This window comes from Sceloporus occidentalis, unplaced genomic scaffold (assembly GCF_023333645.1).
Source record: "Sceloporus occidentalis isolate IW3139 unplaced genomic scaffold, rSceOcc1.0.p SCAF_66, whole genome shotgun sequence".
In the NCBI taxonomy this organism is placed as follows: domain Eukaryota; kingdom Metazoa; phylum Chordata; class Lepidosauria; order Squamata; family Phrynosomatidae; genus Sceloporus; species Sceloporus occidentalis.
In genome coordinates, this window is record NW_028317046.1 from 5,086,852 (window position 1) to 5,104,215 (window position 17,364).

The following is a 17,364-nucleotide window of genomic DNA, read 5'->3' on the forward strand; positions in this document are numbered from 1 at the left end:
ATATTCCAGTGATGCATCAGATCGCTTGGTCTGTGCCTCATCCTCACCCACCCAAACAATTAGACGGGATCCATTAATCCTGGTATTAAATACATGAATTGGTATTTTCAACAAAACATGATTTGTGTTGTTTCTTAGTTACTGATGACCGTCTCTAATGATCATTATCACTGTTCTTATAAGCCAAGCTTTACTACATTATAAAACAATACGGTTACTGATTTAAACAATTCATCCACAAACATTTGGGGTTTTAAGATGTTAGCCCATTTAATCCATTACTTGTATTCCTTCTTGCAAAGGTTAGAGGGAAATTATCACTTGTTTTTTTATTTATTTATTTGTGTAACTTGGTTTATGTCACTAATGCAGGCATCGACAAAATTGGGTTGGGAGCTAGGAGTCAGGCAAAAAATGTAGGAGCCAACTCTTTTTTCTTCCCAAATCATGATTTCATTTTCATTTATTACCCCCAGTCTGCTGTTTATGTTTATTGGGGGCAGTACTACATAAAACACACATTTCTTCCATTCTGCGCCACTCTGTAGGGTACTGCAGTTAACCCCTTCATGACAAGGGATATTTTACACCATAAAGATTCAAACTTGTATGTTTAACCATTCTTACACTTATGCACACTAACAACATACAGTAACAGATGCGCACATGCTCACAAATACTAACACCTTACTGTAACATAACGCTTACATTTTACACACATGTACACACATGCTAACACCATACACTAATACACACACTATATGCTGACATACACACTTATGCTAATGCTATACTGTAACTTACACAACACCATACACGCTAACGCTACACTCTTATACACATGCACACACTTTCCAACAACAATATACATATATAAAAACACACACTAACACTATCCACACATACACAGAAGGTTTCTACACCAGCACAGACGGGGGTTCTTTACAGTAAGAGCGGTGAGATTATGGAACTCTCTGCCAGAGGAAGTGGTAATGGTAAACTCAATAAAAGAGTTCAAAAGGAGCCTGGACGTGTTTCTTGAAAGCAATAATATTACAAGTTATGGATATTAGATTAATAGGGACAGAACGTTGATCCAGGGATTTATTCTGATTGCCATATTTGGAGTCGGGAAGGAATTTTCCCCCTGGTATGGGGCAATTGGCATCTGCTTCATAAGGGTTTTTTTGCCTTCCTCTGGATCAACACAGTAGGGACACAATATGTATATAGGTTGAACTTGATGGACTTTGGTCTTTTTTCAACCTTATGAACTATGTTACACTGAATCTGGCTCTACAGTACAGTAGACATACTGACTCTAGCACTATACATTCACACACACTCACAGACTGACTCCAGCACTATACATTCACACACACACTCACAGACTGACTCCAGCACTATACATTTACACACACTCACAGACTGACTCCAGCACTATACATTCACACACACTCACAGACTGACTCCAGCACTATACATTCACACACACTCACAGACTGACTCCAACACTATACATTCACACACACTAACTGAGACTACAGTATCACATTAAGGTTAATTGGAACGTTATAAAAACCTAGGGGGAATCATATTTTAATTTAAATTGAACCCAAATGTGAGGGTGAGGCCCATATTCAGGAAAATGTTATTAAAGACTCCATTTGGCCTTTCCTTCATAGTGAGTACTGAATATTGCTTTACAAACTTGAAGCCGTACTAAGTATTTACTGACAGAAGTATGACTTAATTCAGTTTTGGCTGTGGATATGTCTTTTAAATGTATCTATATGATCACCGTTGATTAATAAGTTTATTGTGGCAGAATCTGTAGTTCGGCAGTTTTGGCAGATTATTTTGTATTTGATATAAACTTTTTTACTAAAGTGCAATTTCTATTCTATGATCTACGTGCTATTTGCCTTCACATCACGCCATGTAAACAATACCCCCGGCTCTGCTTGTTTGCACTTTTGGCCAACTTGTAGTCTGAGTGAAAACAGTAAGCTGGCAAACGTGGCGCTCTGTGCAGCCGGCTTCTTGTCCGGGTTTTTTGCTAAGCTGCCCTAACTGAGAAAAAGGAGAAAATGAAATACTTCATGGTATAAATGTCTGTTTTTTGTAGGTGCAAATACAATGCCAAGATTACTGCAAACATTACAAGAGCTCGTAAAGCAAACAGCGCTTCCACATTGTTTCCTTTTGGCTTTAAATCACATGGTTTAAGCCAAAGCCTTGATGTTTAATATCATCTGCTATTTGATTTAAGTGGATGATCTTAAACTATCTCTTTTTCCTTTAAATTAAGTGTCATGAACATGCGCCGTTTCTTGTGACGCTTGGCCATGCCAAAAAGGTTTGTGGGGTGCTAGGTAGCCTGTTAGAGCACCTGAAATCACATGCTTGCTTACTTAGAGCTTTCAGTTCACAGAAAATGATTATCAAAACATGTCATACTTAAATAAACAAAGGGCCAAATGAAAGGACAAGTTACATTTTACTATAGCACTAATGTGTAGTCATTCTTCTAGGTCTCCGAAAGGTCAGTCCATTAAATCAAGAGCAATGTTACAGATGAGTTCACATTTAACAAAAACACGCATTAATCCTGTTAATATAGTCTCTGCAAAAGCCACAAAGATATGCAGTGCACCAAACGTCATACAAAGCAGTTATTGTTACTAAAACTTAACATACGCATGCATCGGACCTCTGCATGGTTTCTGAAAAACCCCTCCCTCCTCCACACCATTGTATGGAAGCACTGAGATACCCCACAATGAGGCCGTACCCCTTTTCTATAACTAGTATAATATATGACCTAAGATTTATATTTTATACAAATAAATAGTCAGTTTGAGTATGAATGCTGTTCTTGAGTATATTAAATACTCTTTACTATATTATTATGCTTTGTTGGCGCAACAAATGATTGGGGATTTATACTCTGATCTTAGCGCCTGTTAGGGGTCGATCAGAAGTGGCTTGTGCAATAAGCAAGAAACTTAATAACATATCAATATGGCAATATACTAGATAGGGGCGTCCATGTTTTTTCTGCAGTGGGCCACTTCATCAGTATTGCATACGTGCGCGGGCCGCACTCATTTTTCACTGTGAGAAAATATGGCCTTTAATAAAATATGCAGATTAAAATAAAGTAAATAACACAAAACTTTTACTTTTCCTCTCACTGATTTCTGGGCCTAGAAAGTTTTGTGACTGCAAATTCAGGATTCAGGATAATTAAAAATAAAATAGTTCTATTTATTCTAGGGATACACCAAAATGAAAATTTTGGACCAAAACATTCACGGTTCACTTAGCCAAAACCGAAAATGACCCCCCACCTTTAAAAATAAAAACTCACATTTTTTATAAAAGTAGGTAACACACCACAATTGGACAAAAAAAATAGCAATATGACTTGGCATGATAGGACTGTGCTTGCTGTTAGAAATCACACTCCTATCATGCCAAGTCAGCCAGTACATGCTGGTACAGGGTGGCTGTAAGTGATGTGCAGACCCCATACTGCTGGCAGCATCAATACACAAGGGTGACAGCTAGCTAGGTTTCAGCATGTACTGGCTGACTTGGCATGATAGGAGTGTGATTGCTAACAGCAATCACAGTCCCATCATGCCTAGGTTCCAGCACTTCCATGCTATCACACACACACTCATTCATTCATATACTCATTCATTCACAGATTCATTCCCTCAATCACGCATACTCATTCAAACACCCTCCCCACCCCCTTACCTGCACTGCAGCTCCCTCGATGCCACTCACAGGCTTCAGCAGGGGGCACGGCCTACTTCTGCGTTCTCTGCTACTGTACAGAGGAAGCAGGACTGGAGCAGAGTCATGTGATGTCACTTGAACTCTGCTGGGTTCCGCTTCCTCTGTGCACTACAAAAGACTCTCCCACAGGTAAGTAGCAAGACTCTTGTTGTAGCAGGGCTCGAGGTGCGGCCCACGTAAGATCGGTTGCCCTGGCTGCTGATCTTACGCGGGCCGCACCTCCAGCTCTCGCGGGCCGCATGTTGGACGCCCCTGTACTAGATCTTATGAAATATTCACTAACACTTAAACAGGACAAGCACTGAGTGATTAAAAAAATTCTCATTACTGTCAAGTTGATGCATGGTGCGGCTGTGAACCAGCTTCTAAAAGGCCATGCCCCATGCAAAAGTATTGGGACACCTGACCATTACACCAACAGGGACTTTTAGCACATCCTATTCTAAATAGACATTTATATAAAGATGGTCCTCCCTTTGCAGCCATAATGGCTTCCACTCTTCTGGGAAGGATTTTCACAAGATTTTGGGGCATTTCTGTGGGAATTTTTGCCCATTCAGCCAGTAGATCATGTGTGAGGTCAGGCACTGTTTATAGGCATTTTACTTAAAATAGCTCACGATGCTTGCATCATGTGGAACTTAACTTGCTATTTCTTTTAACCCAAAATAACCATTCTCCTGCACTTTTAACCTTTTAGTGCCAGCCTGTGTGACTATAACGTACAGTGGGAACAAACAGCTAAGCATGCGCTAATCTGTTCCTGTCTCACTCGGTTAACTAGTAAGAATGTAAAACTAAACACACATAGCACAGTTATTATTTTAGGTTGTCTTAAGGTAATATAGAGTCCAGATTGAATAAGATAAGATCATTCACATACTTAATTGCTCAGGTGTTTGTAGCAACAGGAACCAAAACACAAGAGCTGTGAAACAAGGGAGGGTAATAGAGGCAACGCGTGCCCTGTGGAGCAGGATATACAGCAGGGCACCAGACCCTATTGTGACCCTTAACCCTTTACATAAAGAGGAAGGCACTGATAGAGCAGACCTGGGGAAATCTCATAAAGTGAGAGGAATATCATGAAGAAAGTCAGGCATATAAAAAGCAGAGTAAAAGCAGGTCTTTGTAAACCGCTCCGAGCTCCCTGGGTGATGTGTGACCCCAATATGAGCATCAAACTCAGGACTGTGCAGATGTCTGTAGAAATATGTAGTCTTTTCCTTTGACAAAACCATTCTGCATTTTATTTTGTTGACTGTGGATGGCCCCTTGTTTATTTGCCTATTTTATTGCACTCATATCTTATGAACATGTACCAAATATGTACAGCTTAGGAGCCATGATAATAGTTTGACTGTAATCGAACCGCTTGGTCTTTTGCAGAGAGTGGTTGCTAGCGTTTTATTTAAGTAAACACAGATCCAGCGTGTAGCTATCACCAAGCCGGGTTCATCTAAATATGTTCTGTTTCTTGGAGAAAACAAACAAGACACCTGCAAGAAAGCTTCTGCCGGTGGGACCCAAAGAGGAAGACTGACACTACCGATATGGCAAAGGGTGTATTCAGCTCTGGGCTATCAGAGTCCTGTCACTGCATGCCAGCCAGGAACACTCTGTTTCCAGCAGCTTTCCTCCCTAACTGCCTCCCTCTGTCAATCACCCTCCTCCCTTCTCTCAGCCCTCCTTCCCAAAACTGGAAGTGAACCAAATATACAATCTGTGCACCAATAAATGTTACCATGTCCTTTACAGTTGAGCATTGAATTAAGTATCATAAAATACCTCTAAAATTATCCAACTGCACCCAGCTGTAAAAATGCCTCTCCCCCTTTCATCCTACCTGTGGTTGGCATCAGAAGACTGAAAGTCAGCATTCATTTTGTTCTCTTATTCAAATCCTTTGTTCAATGAAAATTTATATTCTTTGTGTTTCTATTGCCCAGGGTTACTGAACCAAGTATCAGCAGTCACCCAAGAAAATGCCCTCCATGTATAGGGACAGAAGCCTCTACAATTGGCATTCTAAATGTATGCAAAAGACATGTATGGTGTCCATGTGTAGAGCAACAAGGGGGATTCTGACACTGATATTACCTCTACAAATTGATATATTTAAACGTATTATAAATTATAAAATAATTATGGAATATGTCCCATTATAAAGATAATTAATGAACGTATCTCACAAAGTATATCTAATAAATAAAAGAAAAAGTGTTTGATGAAAGTATTAATTCATTAAATATTTGGCAAATACGTGTTAATGATAATCCATTTAATAAAGAGTTGATTAATAAGTTAGTGAAAACATTTATCAATTTCATGAATTGATAAAGTAATACATGAAATTATTGGTAAATCAAGCTAGTAATTGATAAATATTAAACTGCTAAATTGATTCATGGATAAATTGTTGGAGAAAAAATGAATTCAATGTTCATTAAATAAAGTTGATAAATGCATTATTACATTATTAAACATATGTTATAGGTAATTAGCTTAGGTAATGTTGATCAAGGGCATATTGCATTACCTTTGGAGTAAAGAACAATTCTTTTACTTTTATGATAATATTGGAGAAAAGTCTAATTTAACCTTCTTTTGGATCAAAAGATAAAGTTACTTGGGTTGAATTTTATGTCTTCTTTATGAACGTTATGTCTTCTTTCAACCTGTATAACTGCAAAAAACTGCTAAATTCAGAGCCATCTCACCACTTTATTTTAACAGATTGTAGCTAAAGTGTCAAACTGTCTCCTAAAAGACTGCAGACCTTGCAGATTTCAGGGCTTTATCTACATGTCATCACTCAATTATCAAGGCACATTATTTAGAAATTTGCTAAATTTTATCCCAAACACCTAGTGACTATGGCCTTGGAGAAGTATCGGAGGGTGTCATGTAGCACTTACTCCCTCAGGTAAAACTATATATATATATATTTAGCCTGTACATGACTTGGACAATAATAATATGCTGGCATATGCCAAATATGTAAGACAGTAATATTTTGCCTTAAAAGGGGCATTTGTTTTAGTATTTAAATCCCTAGAGTTAGATATTAGAATTCTTTGCAAATAATGGTACAAATCAAACCAGTCCTCGCAGTTTCAATACATTCAATGTAAAGTTCGATCATAACAACATGAAATCAAAAAAGGTGAGAAGAAACCCTCGCAGTAAACAACATTAAAAGAAAAATTACTAATGCTCAATTAAAATTCAGATAATAAACTTTCTGTCATCCTGTAACAGTGAGAGCCGCCTGGAGCAGGGATTTGTACATAGGCAAACATCCAGCAGGTAACCGGGCTTTGTAATGCTGCCAAAGCGTCAAACATAGGGCATGTATCCTTATTAGTGCCAATTAATTTATCGATTTCATATGAAATGCTTACATGGTGTTTAGTGGAAAAGATTGGGACAACTTTTTTTATACCACCACCTTACCCTGGGAGCTTAAAATGTATTTATTTACATTTTCTGGGAAATAACCTACATGTTGTGCAAATGCCGATCCCACAATGGCCCATCTAGTCGCCCTTTTTTCCTGCTATAAAGACTCAAACCTTAATCAGTCGTTGGTCTCGTCTTAGATTCAGGAGCCATATGTCTATCCCATGCATGTTTAATCCCCCCACTATCATGGCTGCTAGTAGCCTCTATATGGGGAAGTGTAAATATAGGTGATTTGTAAATAAAATACAGTCTTGGATCCCTTTAGTGCTGAAGAACAAGCTACCAGAAATGACAAGTTAATGAAAAATAAAGGTTTAGCAAAACTATGCTTCCTTTGTTTACCTTGTGGCAGTGACCTGAGTGCAATTATATAAACACTGTGCATTTCTTTAAGCATAAATCATTAATGATAATTGCCTCACAACACTTTAATGACTATATTATAATTAGAAGTACTTTAATTTCATTCTTGATTATGCTCTTACCTTATTCACTGAGGTTGGCAAACATTGTGCCCCTGTATTATTTAATATAGAGAATTGTGCAACTGTTTTTAAGAAACTTGAATTGCTTTGCAGCGTAACCAGTGATTAGCAAGCCAGGTTACAGGCATAATGCAGCATTCATTATATCATTAATTAAGTTTTGCAAAATTACTCACTCAACTTCCCTTTTTATTGCACCCTTTTTATCCTTTCGACTTTATTTTACATTTTGTCAATTTCTTTACACAACCTATCCATGCTATTGCTCTATTTGTAAATCATCTTGTTAAAGAAACATATGTATTGTATTTAGATCCAAGGACACATTCCCACGTACTGCCGCACTTATGTCATCAGAACTAGGAAACTTATAATATCAATTTAAATGTTTTCAATTTTTCCCATCAAAAACAACAAATTAAGTAGACAAAGAAACAAAAACTAAAGAGAATTGCTTAGAAGTAACAAAAAATACCTATAAAAGTAGAGTTTCCCTGTTTTAATAGCATTCCTTTTGTTTTATAGACTATGTGGCCTGTTACAGACCAATATTTGGATACGTGTTATAGTATTGCTACCAGATAAGTGTTGTAGCTACTAGATTTAAACAAAGCTTTGAATGTAGGCAGAGAGGTGGGCTGTTATTGTCAAATCACCAGCTTACGCCTTTATCCCCTTCTTTACCGAGGGTACTTTGTATGTCCTTTGATACCACTTTAAGATGAAGAATCCAACAGTAAGAATAATATATTTAAAAAATGGAAAGAAAAAAAAAGCGCCACAATTTTGTATGATGTTGCTATGTTAATTGTCACTAATATCCCAAAAATGCATTAATTTAAGTGGCTTCAGTTTGGAAATACCTAATATGTAAGAATTACTATATCTTTGTGGCAATTATATTAGACGGCATAAATTGTTTCAAAGTATCGTTTTCCATTATTTTCACAGACAGTATAAGAGTTTCTAACTATACAAATAAAATAATAAATTACTCACAAAGTGCATATTTCTGGAAAGCAGACAGTAGCAGGAAGGTATTTCACATCATTGTTATACAAGCATTATACCACCAGTCTTTGCCAAAAGTAAAAAAAAAAAAAAGTCTCAGAAATGTAGGTGCAGGTCATCTTTTAATTTTGAATGTATTTTTTATGTGATTTTGTGATTTGCAGGAAGAGTGACAGATTGTGCCACAATGTCACAGGGACCAGACTGTTTGTCCAGTGCGCTCGGCTCGTTAGATCAGCTGGAAAGATGCTGGCATACTTTTTTTTTTACTTTTGGTAGCAGACTGCTCCACACATTGATCACAGCAAACATTTATATATATATATATATATATATATATATATATATATATATTGTTTAACAATTGTGAGGCCCCTAATCAGTCTCTGTTGATCTTGGTTTTAGGCACTTGTTTTCATGATGGCATGGAAAATCATAAAGGGTTTCTTTACTTATTTGTTTACATGTTTAAACCCTATACACCCTGCCTTCTTTTCATAAAGTTTTTAATCTTTTAGAATACAATCCATTATAGGCACATGCATATGATAGCTGAGTATTCCCTCTGAATGTCCATGTCATCCCATCATATGCATATGCCTTCTCCCCCTCCCCCCCAGTTCCTAGGCTCCTACTGCAGGTTCTTACCTGATATACTCACTGCTAGTGAGCTTCAACACTGGCTCGGAGACGGTTCTGAGGATCCAATAATAAGAACCCCTATACATGTGTGCTGAAAGCACTCCCTTTGCTTTCTATGGCAGGGTTATCATCAGTAGCATGACAACAGGATCTCAGAGGAAGGCTATGCTGCAACTTTTCCCAAAGTCAATTATGAAAGACCAACCCTGGTGCCATCCTATACATTTAAAGCAGTATTATGCAGGGAATAATTATTTGATTGATTTTTGCAATTCACAATTGATCAGAGAAGCACAAAGGAAATGTTGTCAGGCGTTTGAGGAAGAGGTACATGCAGGGCCCGGTACTTTTAAGTGAATACCAGCTTATGCTTGTTGCAATGTGTGTTTCAGGACTCTTTTTTTTGTAACATAGTGTTTCAGGACTCCTTATCACTTGGTTACATGCTTGGGGTCATTCCGTATCCCATGCCTTTGCTTGCCTTCTTTAAGGCATTAGTGGTGGATACAAGTGACTCATACTTTGAGCACGGAAGGAAATTGGCCCTTATATCTATTGTATTTACATACGATTCAATCATGTATGTGTTTGTACATTAGGAATCAAAAGGAATACAATGCACCTTTTTAATTACACACGCAGTGCATTATCTGGCAATCATACCTGCTTTTTGAACTCTATGGATTAATGCTTTTAATAAATGCATTAAAGCAGGTATTGAGCAATGTTATGAGTGGCCTACATGCCACTGGGGCCGAGCTTACCTCTTTAACTTGAAACAAATATGAAAAGCATTTGCAACCAAAATCACACATCTGTATACCAAACATTGCCCTGTTATTTAATGTAACTTACACCAGCCATGAGTGAGAAGTTCTGTTACATAAATCTTGTAATTATTGTGTTGTGAAGCATCTTTGCTATCTATTGAAAGCATGTTTAAATGGTTTAATGAATTAACCTGTTGACTGTTAAGGGCTCATCAGTAAGACCTGAGGCCTAATTTAATTCTGGCATTTTTTCTGCACATCTGCTCGCCTGTATCCTATACACAGGGGGACCCTCCAAAATGAGCTGCATCACCGGCTCATAGATACATCTCAGAAACGATCCAATCCTGAGTGAAGAGTCTGATTTCCACCACATGCCCCCTGTGGTTTCTTGTGAAATTGCAAGAAAAATACAGCTTCAAACTTCACAGAAGAATTCAGAATTGTTCCAGGATATGAAATAATGTTATTTTTATTTTATTAACACAATTAATTCATTCCCAGTAATACAATGAGTGAATTGTGAAATACTTCTATTTTACCTTCACAGAGAAACCCAGAACACCGCACATTCATCCGTACTGGTTAATCCTTTCTCTTTAGGAATGCATTACAGGTATTAGAGAAATGCAAACCTCCTTTGTTTATGTTCGTTTTCATCCTTTCCTCCTTGTCCATTAGAGCTGTAATTACGAGCCATTTATCTGCACTGAGCTGTCATTGCTACTGGTTTCTTAATGGGATTATTCATTGACAATTTAAAAACAATAAAAACAAATACAAATAAAAAGCTAAAAGTTGAACCTGCAGAAGGTCACCGTAGAGGCCAAAATCAACCGAAACTGACTACCGTGTAGCTTCATCTGCAGGAATGTGCCAAAGGCGACAGAACATGCCATTAACTCTCTGCGGTTACTGGCAGCTCTCGGCGTCAAACCACAAGGCTGCTCCATTCCGAAATAGCCGCTGTAAAAACTCACGGGGCTGCGCGACTGCAACTACCCCTCAGTATGAAATGCTCCTGTCAGAACGTTATTTAGAAAGGGTAGAAAACGAATAATAATAATCCGATTCAGTTTAGTTGTATCTGAAAATAGGTTTGTTTCTCTACTTTTATGACCTTTTTTCATTATAATCTGGTAATGTATTTTTAATGACATCTTTGTTTTTGTAAAATGCAGACACCTTATTAAAAATGTTTATAAAGAAAGAAGTGCGCTTTTTACACTCTTTTATAGAAAAGGGAACTTATTAAGTGGCTTAATATCTACTTAAAAAAATTATATTTGTACTTTCATTACATGGCTCTTCCTTCTTATCTTCTAAATAAGCATTGTTATAAATAAGAAACCATTCACCTAACACGTAATCTGTATGCACTGGTAAATACAACTGTAAATTCTGGCCAATTCTGGATAAAGTGATGGAAATATAGATGATTTGGTTATTCTACATATGCTTGGCCACCTAATGTAAAAGAACCCCTAGCATGTTTATTGGGGGTATGTAGGATTTGCAGTTTGCACTCATTGGGTGTGCTCTGACCGCGTTTATTTTCTATTTATTTTCTGTGCAATAAGTTTATTTTTATTGTGATGAATATCGTCCAAACTGTTAATAACTTTGAGGAAGTGTAAGCACCAACTTTAGTAGCAATTATCTCAAATGTGGGTGTGTGGATTGTAGGATTTCCAAAACTCAACGGAGGCCACAAATTGAGCTGCTTCAACCTGCTTCGGATGAGTCCTATTAATGAATCAGAGGTAACAGAACTGGAAAAGGAGGAGTGTGTCACCCATCGTTCAAGTGATTTGATCATGTTCAGGAGCATAATGAAGTTGGGAGTTTCCTGGTCAGAACAATGGTGCCTCTGTCAGGTGTGCGCCTACCAATAAGCATTTCATCATAACATAAACATTGTTATTAATAATCGTTATTAACTAATATATTGAGCACTCAAAGTAAGGTGCCCATTCATTTTGGATGTCACAAAAATGATCACTGAACCAAAAACATTTCTTGTAAAGCTGGTTCAACAAATACGATATCATCATCCAAATGTTCTGATGCAGCTGGGCTGAGTCTTGCACCGGGACCTGCATTAGAACAAGGTAGCGGGGGAGGGGGTTTTGTTTCTGGTTTTAAGCTACTAGCATTCTGAGCTTTGCCACGGTCTGTGATGACAGTTGAAGCTACTTCAGATAAAAAAATTTTACCCAAAAGGTGTATTAAAAAAATATTTATTTATGCTACAATGCACCTTCATTCAGAGGTGTCAGGGTTGAACAAATTTGTGCGGAATGTCACACAAAACGTTTTAGAGACCCAGTTTGACTTTTAGAAGCTAGGAAGAGTTGTGACAACTTAAAATAGCACAGAATGGTAGTTAGCGTTAATATCATGAGTGTTCACTGCCTTGTTTCTGTCGTTGGCTAAGCCCTGGATGGAGCACAGCAGCTTGACTAAATGCTGTTGAATTGACTAGTGGGGCTTTAATAATATCTACTTCGCATAGATCAGTGCTGGGAACTTAAGCAAGGGAAAACATTAGATCAGATAATATATTCAAAAGGATTTAACTGGTCACCGGTGGCGCAGGCCAAATTTATCTGCAAGGTTAGAATAATAACATTCCAGTACCTATATTCCCTGTGCTGAAGTAATCCTTTAACCATGCCAAATATTGCCCCATTAATATTTTCTTAAGGAATGGTTCATTTTAATGTAGCCACATAACGCAGAATGGAGGCTTCTCTATGTGGGACAACACCATTACTAAGTTGGTATAGATATAAAATAAATAAGGAGTTCTAGAAATATTTTATTTACTCAAATATGTTATTTTGCTTAATTGTTTTGAACAGTTTGCCATGTAAAGGCGATGCCAAAACTCCTTAAACTGTCCTTATCCTTTATGTGCCAATCATCAGACTCTGATCAGTTGATGCTGCTGTTCTTACTATAATAATTGGCCATGATAACAAGAAAGTCCGCACTAACTAACCCAGTTTGCTAAGCATTACTGTCATGTTTATTCTACTTATGTAAACATCACATAAACATTTGAGTTGCCATATAGGTAGATCTATTATAGTTTAGAGTACACATTGCATGTACGCAAACGAGCATGTAGGGTATCATTAAATATTGAAATATCAGTAATTAACATTTTTTGCACATTTTTAACAAGCAGCCACAGGGTTGCTTGTAATTTCACTAAAATGTGATATGAAGGTATGCACAAATTATACAGGATAATAATTATATAGTGAATTAAGTGACGGTAGCATGATCAATCATACAGGATTGGTTTGTCGAGTGGATTTAATTGCGTGTGAATTGTCCCATGTAAAGTGTGTATGTTTTAGGGGATGTCAGCTGTAGTTTTTCATCTATTGCTTTACAAATGTTTCTATTTTCATATTCCTAAAATAAAGCGTATATTGCAGACCCCCCCCCCCACCATTTCATTTTGTTTAAGGGGTGTGATAAGATGAGGCTTTACAAAGACTTTGTATGTGACTTTGCGACCTACAATAAAATCTCAGGAATAATGCTGGCCCCCCCATAACTATTTTATTTTACTTTTTTGTTTTAAATTCTGAGAGACTTGGACTAGGGATGCACATTAATCATAGTTACTTCATAGTTTCCTACAAGATTGGGTGTAAAAATACCCGGCTTATCACACACCTTGAAACTTTATGGCTATTTTGGTAACTAAGTCATTTAGAATTTATACAATTATACTTTGTATCCCACATTACTACACACATGATCATTGTATTGTTATCACACCATGTTCTCACACATTAACATATATTACGTATCGCATGCAGATACCCCTTGATAACTAACGTAATGTTTTTAGAATGGTAGGACATGTAAGAGCAGGCACTTACTGGTTTGGGGGAAGTGAATACTCAGATCCTTCTCTGGATTGTAAATGTAAAAATGGTGTTCAATACAGCCAATCTAATTGAAGGTTGTGCGTTGTTATAAAATCATTCCTTGTATTTATTAGTCTACCATGTTCTGCCTGTTCACGTTGGTCTGATACATCGCTATACTCCTAGTCCATACAATATAGCATTATATATTTGATTAGGTAGAAAAAATATGGAAAGGTCATGCACAACGGGTTCAGTTCAGGGTTAAGTAGATATTTTTTTGATTACCCAGGAAAACGGAATTTATATCTCACCAAGGATAGACATGGATGACTCCGTAACATCTCATAAAGTAAGGGAGTTAAAGAATGCACAGAAAACTCTACTAGAAAAAAGTCTGGGGTTCCTATCAGACAGTTTTTTTTGCTCCGCCATCTGTGTGTCATGGTTGGTATTAATCTGACAGACCAAGTACGGCCTGGTCTCTTTTTGAACTAGTCTATTACTTCTATTACAGTCAAGTTTTTTTAAGTATGTTGTCTTTATTTGTTTTATTTTTTTCTACTGCCTTTTTTTCCTTGGGCTTAAAATAACCAGTCCTGGAGTGTTGTTGGTTAACATTGATAAGATCTATTTTTGTAGCTACAAACCAAAAATAAATATTGGTTAACCCTAAATGGTAAGATTTCTCCATTGAGATCTGTAGGTATGTTTTGGTGTATCAGAGGTGTTCGGGAAAGCACTATTTGGCTCCAGGTTCTGGCACCAGCTCGCCTATTTCCATAGCGCAGAGAGTTTTGGCACTGCTGTTGAAGCAATTTACTGATGATAATTTAGTATGGCATGACACTTTTTTTGATAGATTTAGCTGAACCACCAAAAATAACAACATTTTCCTGTGATCTCCTGCACACTCCCACAGCTGCTTGTGAGCCTTTCTTGTGTCACTCCTTTTGGAAGATTACAATAGAGGCTGTGTTGCTGCAAAAGCCTAAATGCACAAGTTTTAACAAAGCGGCAAGGCGAGGCTCAGCATTGTATCAGGAAAGGCTGGTCTTTTTTGCCTTTCAAGCAGGCACTGCCCAGGCAACCCAACAATATCATCCTAGTGTTTATTCAAGGCCTTCACTGATAGCCCATAAATATCTACATGTCTAGCATTCACGATGCAACACCGAAAAATGACTTCCTAGGCAGGTGAAAAAATTGGGCCCATCATATCTTTCATGGGGAGGGTGAGGTGTGGCAAATGGTGGCCAAACTGCTGGTCAGGAAGCCTCGTGATATAGAATACTGAATTTAAAGGGCTCTATCAGGCGAAGAAGAAAAATCTCAATATGTTCTTCCTAATGTAACAGACTTTGTGAAGGACACTACAATACACACCACTGTTTTTTATATGGACCCTTTGTCTACCCCTTGAGGTGAGGAAAGGGTTCTCTGCCACAAGCTCAGCCATCCCGCTCCTTCACTTCATTCGCAAACATTCAGTCCCCTCTGACTCCAATAGAAATTATGTGCATTTGGCCCTTTACATGAGTGTAAAAATGTAGAAGGCAGGTATTCACCAGTCAGATTATAAAAAAAAAATAATGAACTTTCATTAAAAAATAGATACTTTATTATAAATTGTATTCCCAAACATGATTAGATATCAGCATAAGTAGTTGAGGCCTTTAACAGTTATAGAGTACACAGGCGTATTCCCCCATGTAAACAAGAGACAGTTATGTCCTGTTATAATGTTACAATGTCCCTGAGCTGTGCAGACATAGGGTAATGCAGCAGGGATACTTATGCCTGCTTGTAGTTGGTTGACAAAGATCCCTCGGACGATTAAGGAGGTCGCCATGATGTGGCATTAATCTCATGAGACAACAGCGAGCACTAATGGCTCCCTGCATGAATTGCTACAGATACAGTTTTCTTCTGCTGGACACTAGACGTGACCAGCTACCAACATATAAAATGCTGATTTAAGAAGAAAAACCTTAAGGATGAGTGGAGGGGAAAAAGTCTTAAGGCATCATAAGGTCTGGAGAATGGGGAAATTTTAATGGAAAAAATGCTAGGAGAATTAGATGTATTCCTGCACTTAAGTCTCTCTTGCTCCATAGCCGATACCTCGCATCCATTAAACATAATATGCGCTGCAGTATAGGAATAAACTCACTTGTAGATATCTGCTGGTTATGGATCTATTATTAGTTTGTATTTTCTTAGTTAAAGGTAAAGATTAGTGCCTGCAGACAAATGTTCCAGTTTTTATTGCAAGTGCAAATTTAATGTATTTAATTGAACGTATGTAACATGTATATGTATATTGCGGATGTCGGTGTGTATTTTTCGTTAGGCTGTATATTACAAGGCTGCCCTTGTGGGATCATGCGCATCTCATGGATTTCTTTTTCTTGTTGTGTTGTAAAGTAGTAGTTTGCTCTTGCCTAGTGTTTCATACACTCTCCTGAGCTGCTGAAATATACATTATGCAGGGCCAGCTTAGCTCTTCTTGCAAGAAGAACTTACCATGGTTGGCACTTCCCAATGAATGGTGGGGTTAGACTATTGAAACAACAACTGTCCTGCCAACTCTCCCTTTGATGAATAAACCCTAAGAAATGTGATAAGGTGAAAGGCTGGCCTGGACTCCACATCTGGCAAACAAGTCAAATGCCTCCCCCAGGGCCGGCCCGACAATGGAGCCGAGTGGGGCAATTGCCCCAAGCCCCTTTTTTTTTTTTTTTTTAAAGCGGAGGAGGGTGCTCGGTCTCGGTGCCGGCGCTCATCATTACAAAGCCGGCACTGAGACCGAGCAGGGAAACTCGCCGCAGGACTGCTGAACGTAAGTACAAGGGGGAGGGGGGATAGAGAGGAAGGGTAGATTATGGGTGGTGGTGGGCGGCACTTTAAACTTCACCCCAGGCGGCATTATGCCTTGGGCCGGCCCTGGCCTCCCCATACCTTTACTGGCACTCATGGTTAAATAAAACTGCGGCCACCGACTGCATGCTAAAGAATGTAAGAACATAGCGTGTGGCGGTCTGTATCCAGCAGATTACTGCTTATGTCATTTTATTGGCCGTTGGCCTAAAGTACTAGGGCTTTTAATGCCCAGCCTGGACCTGGTGATTGGGCAATTCAACTTGATATTGGTTAGCTGGAAAAAATCCCACAAAATTAAAGCACTTTCAAATTGAATAAAACAAATCAACTGCATTATTGCAAAAGATACCAGCCCAGGTCTCATAAACTACAAGTATGCTGGGTTTGAAGAGACAGTAAGGACCATGA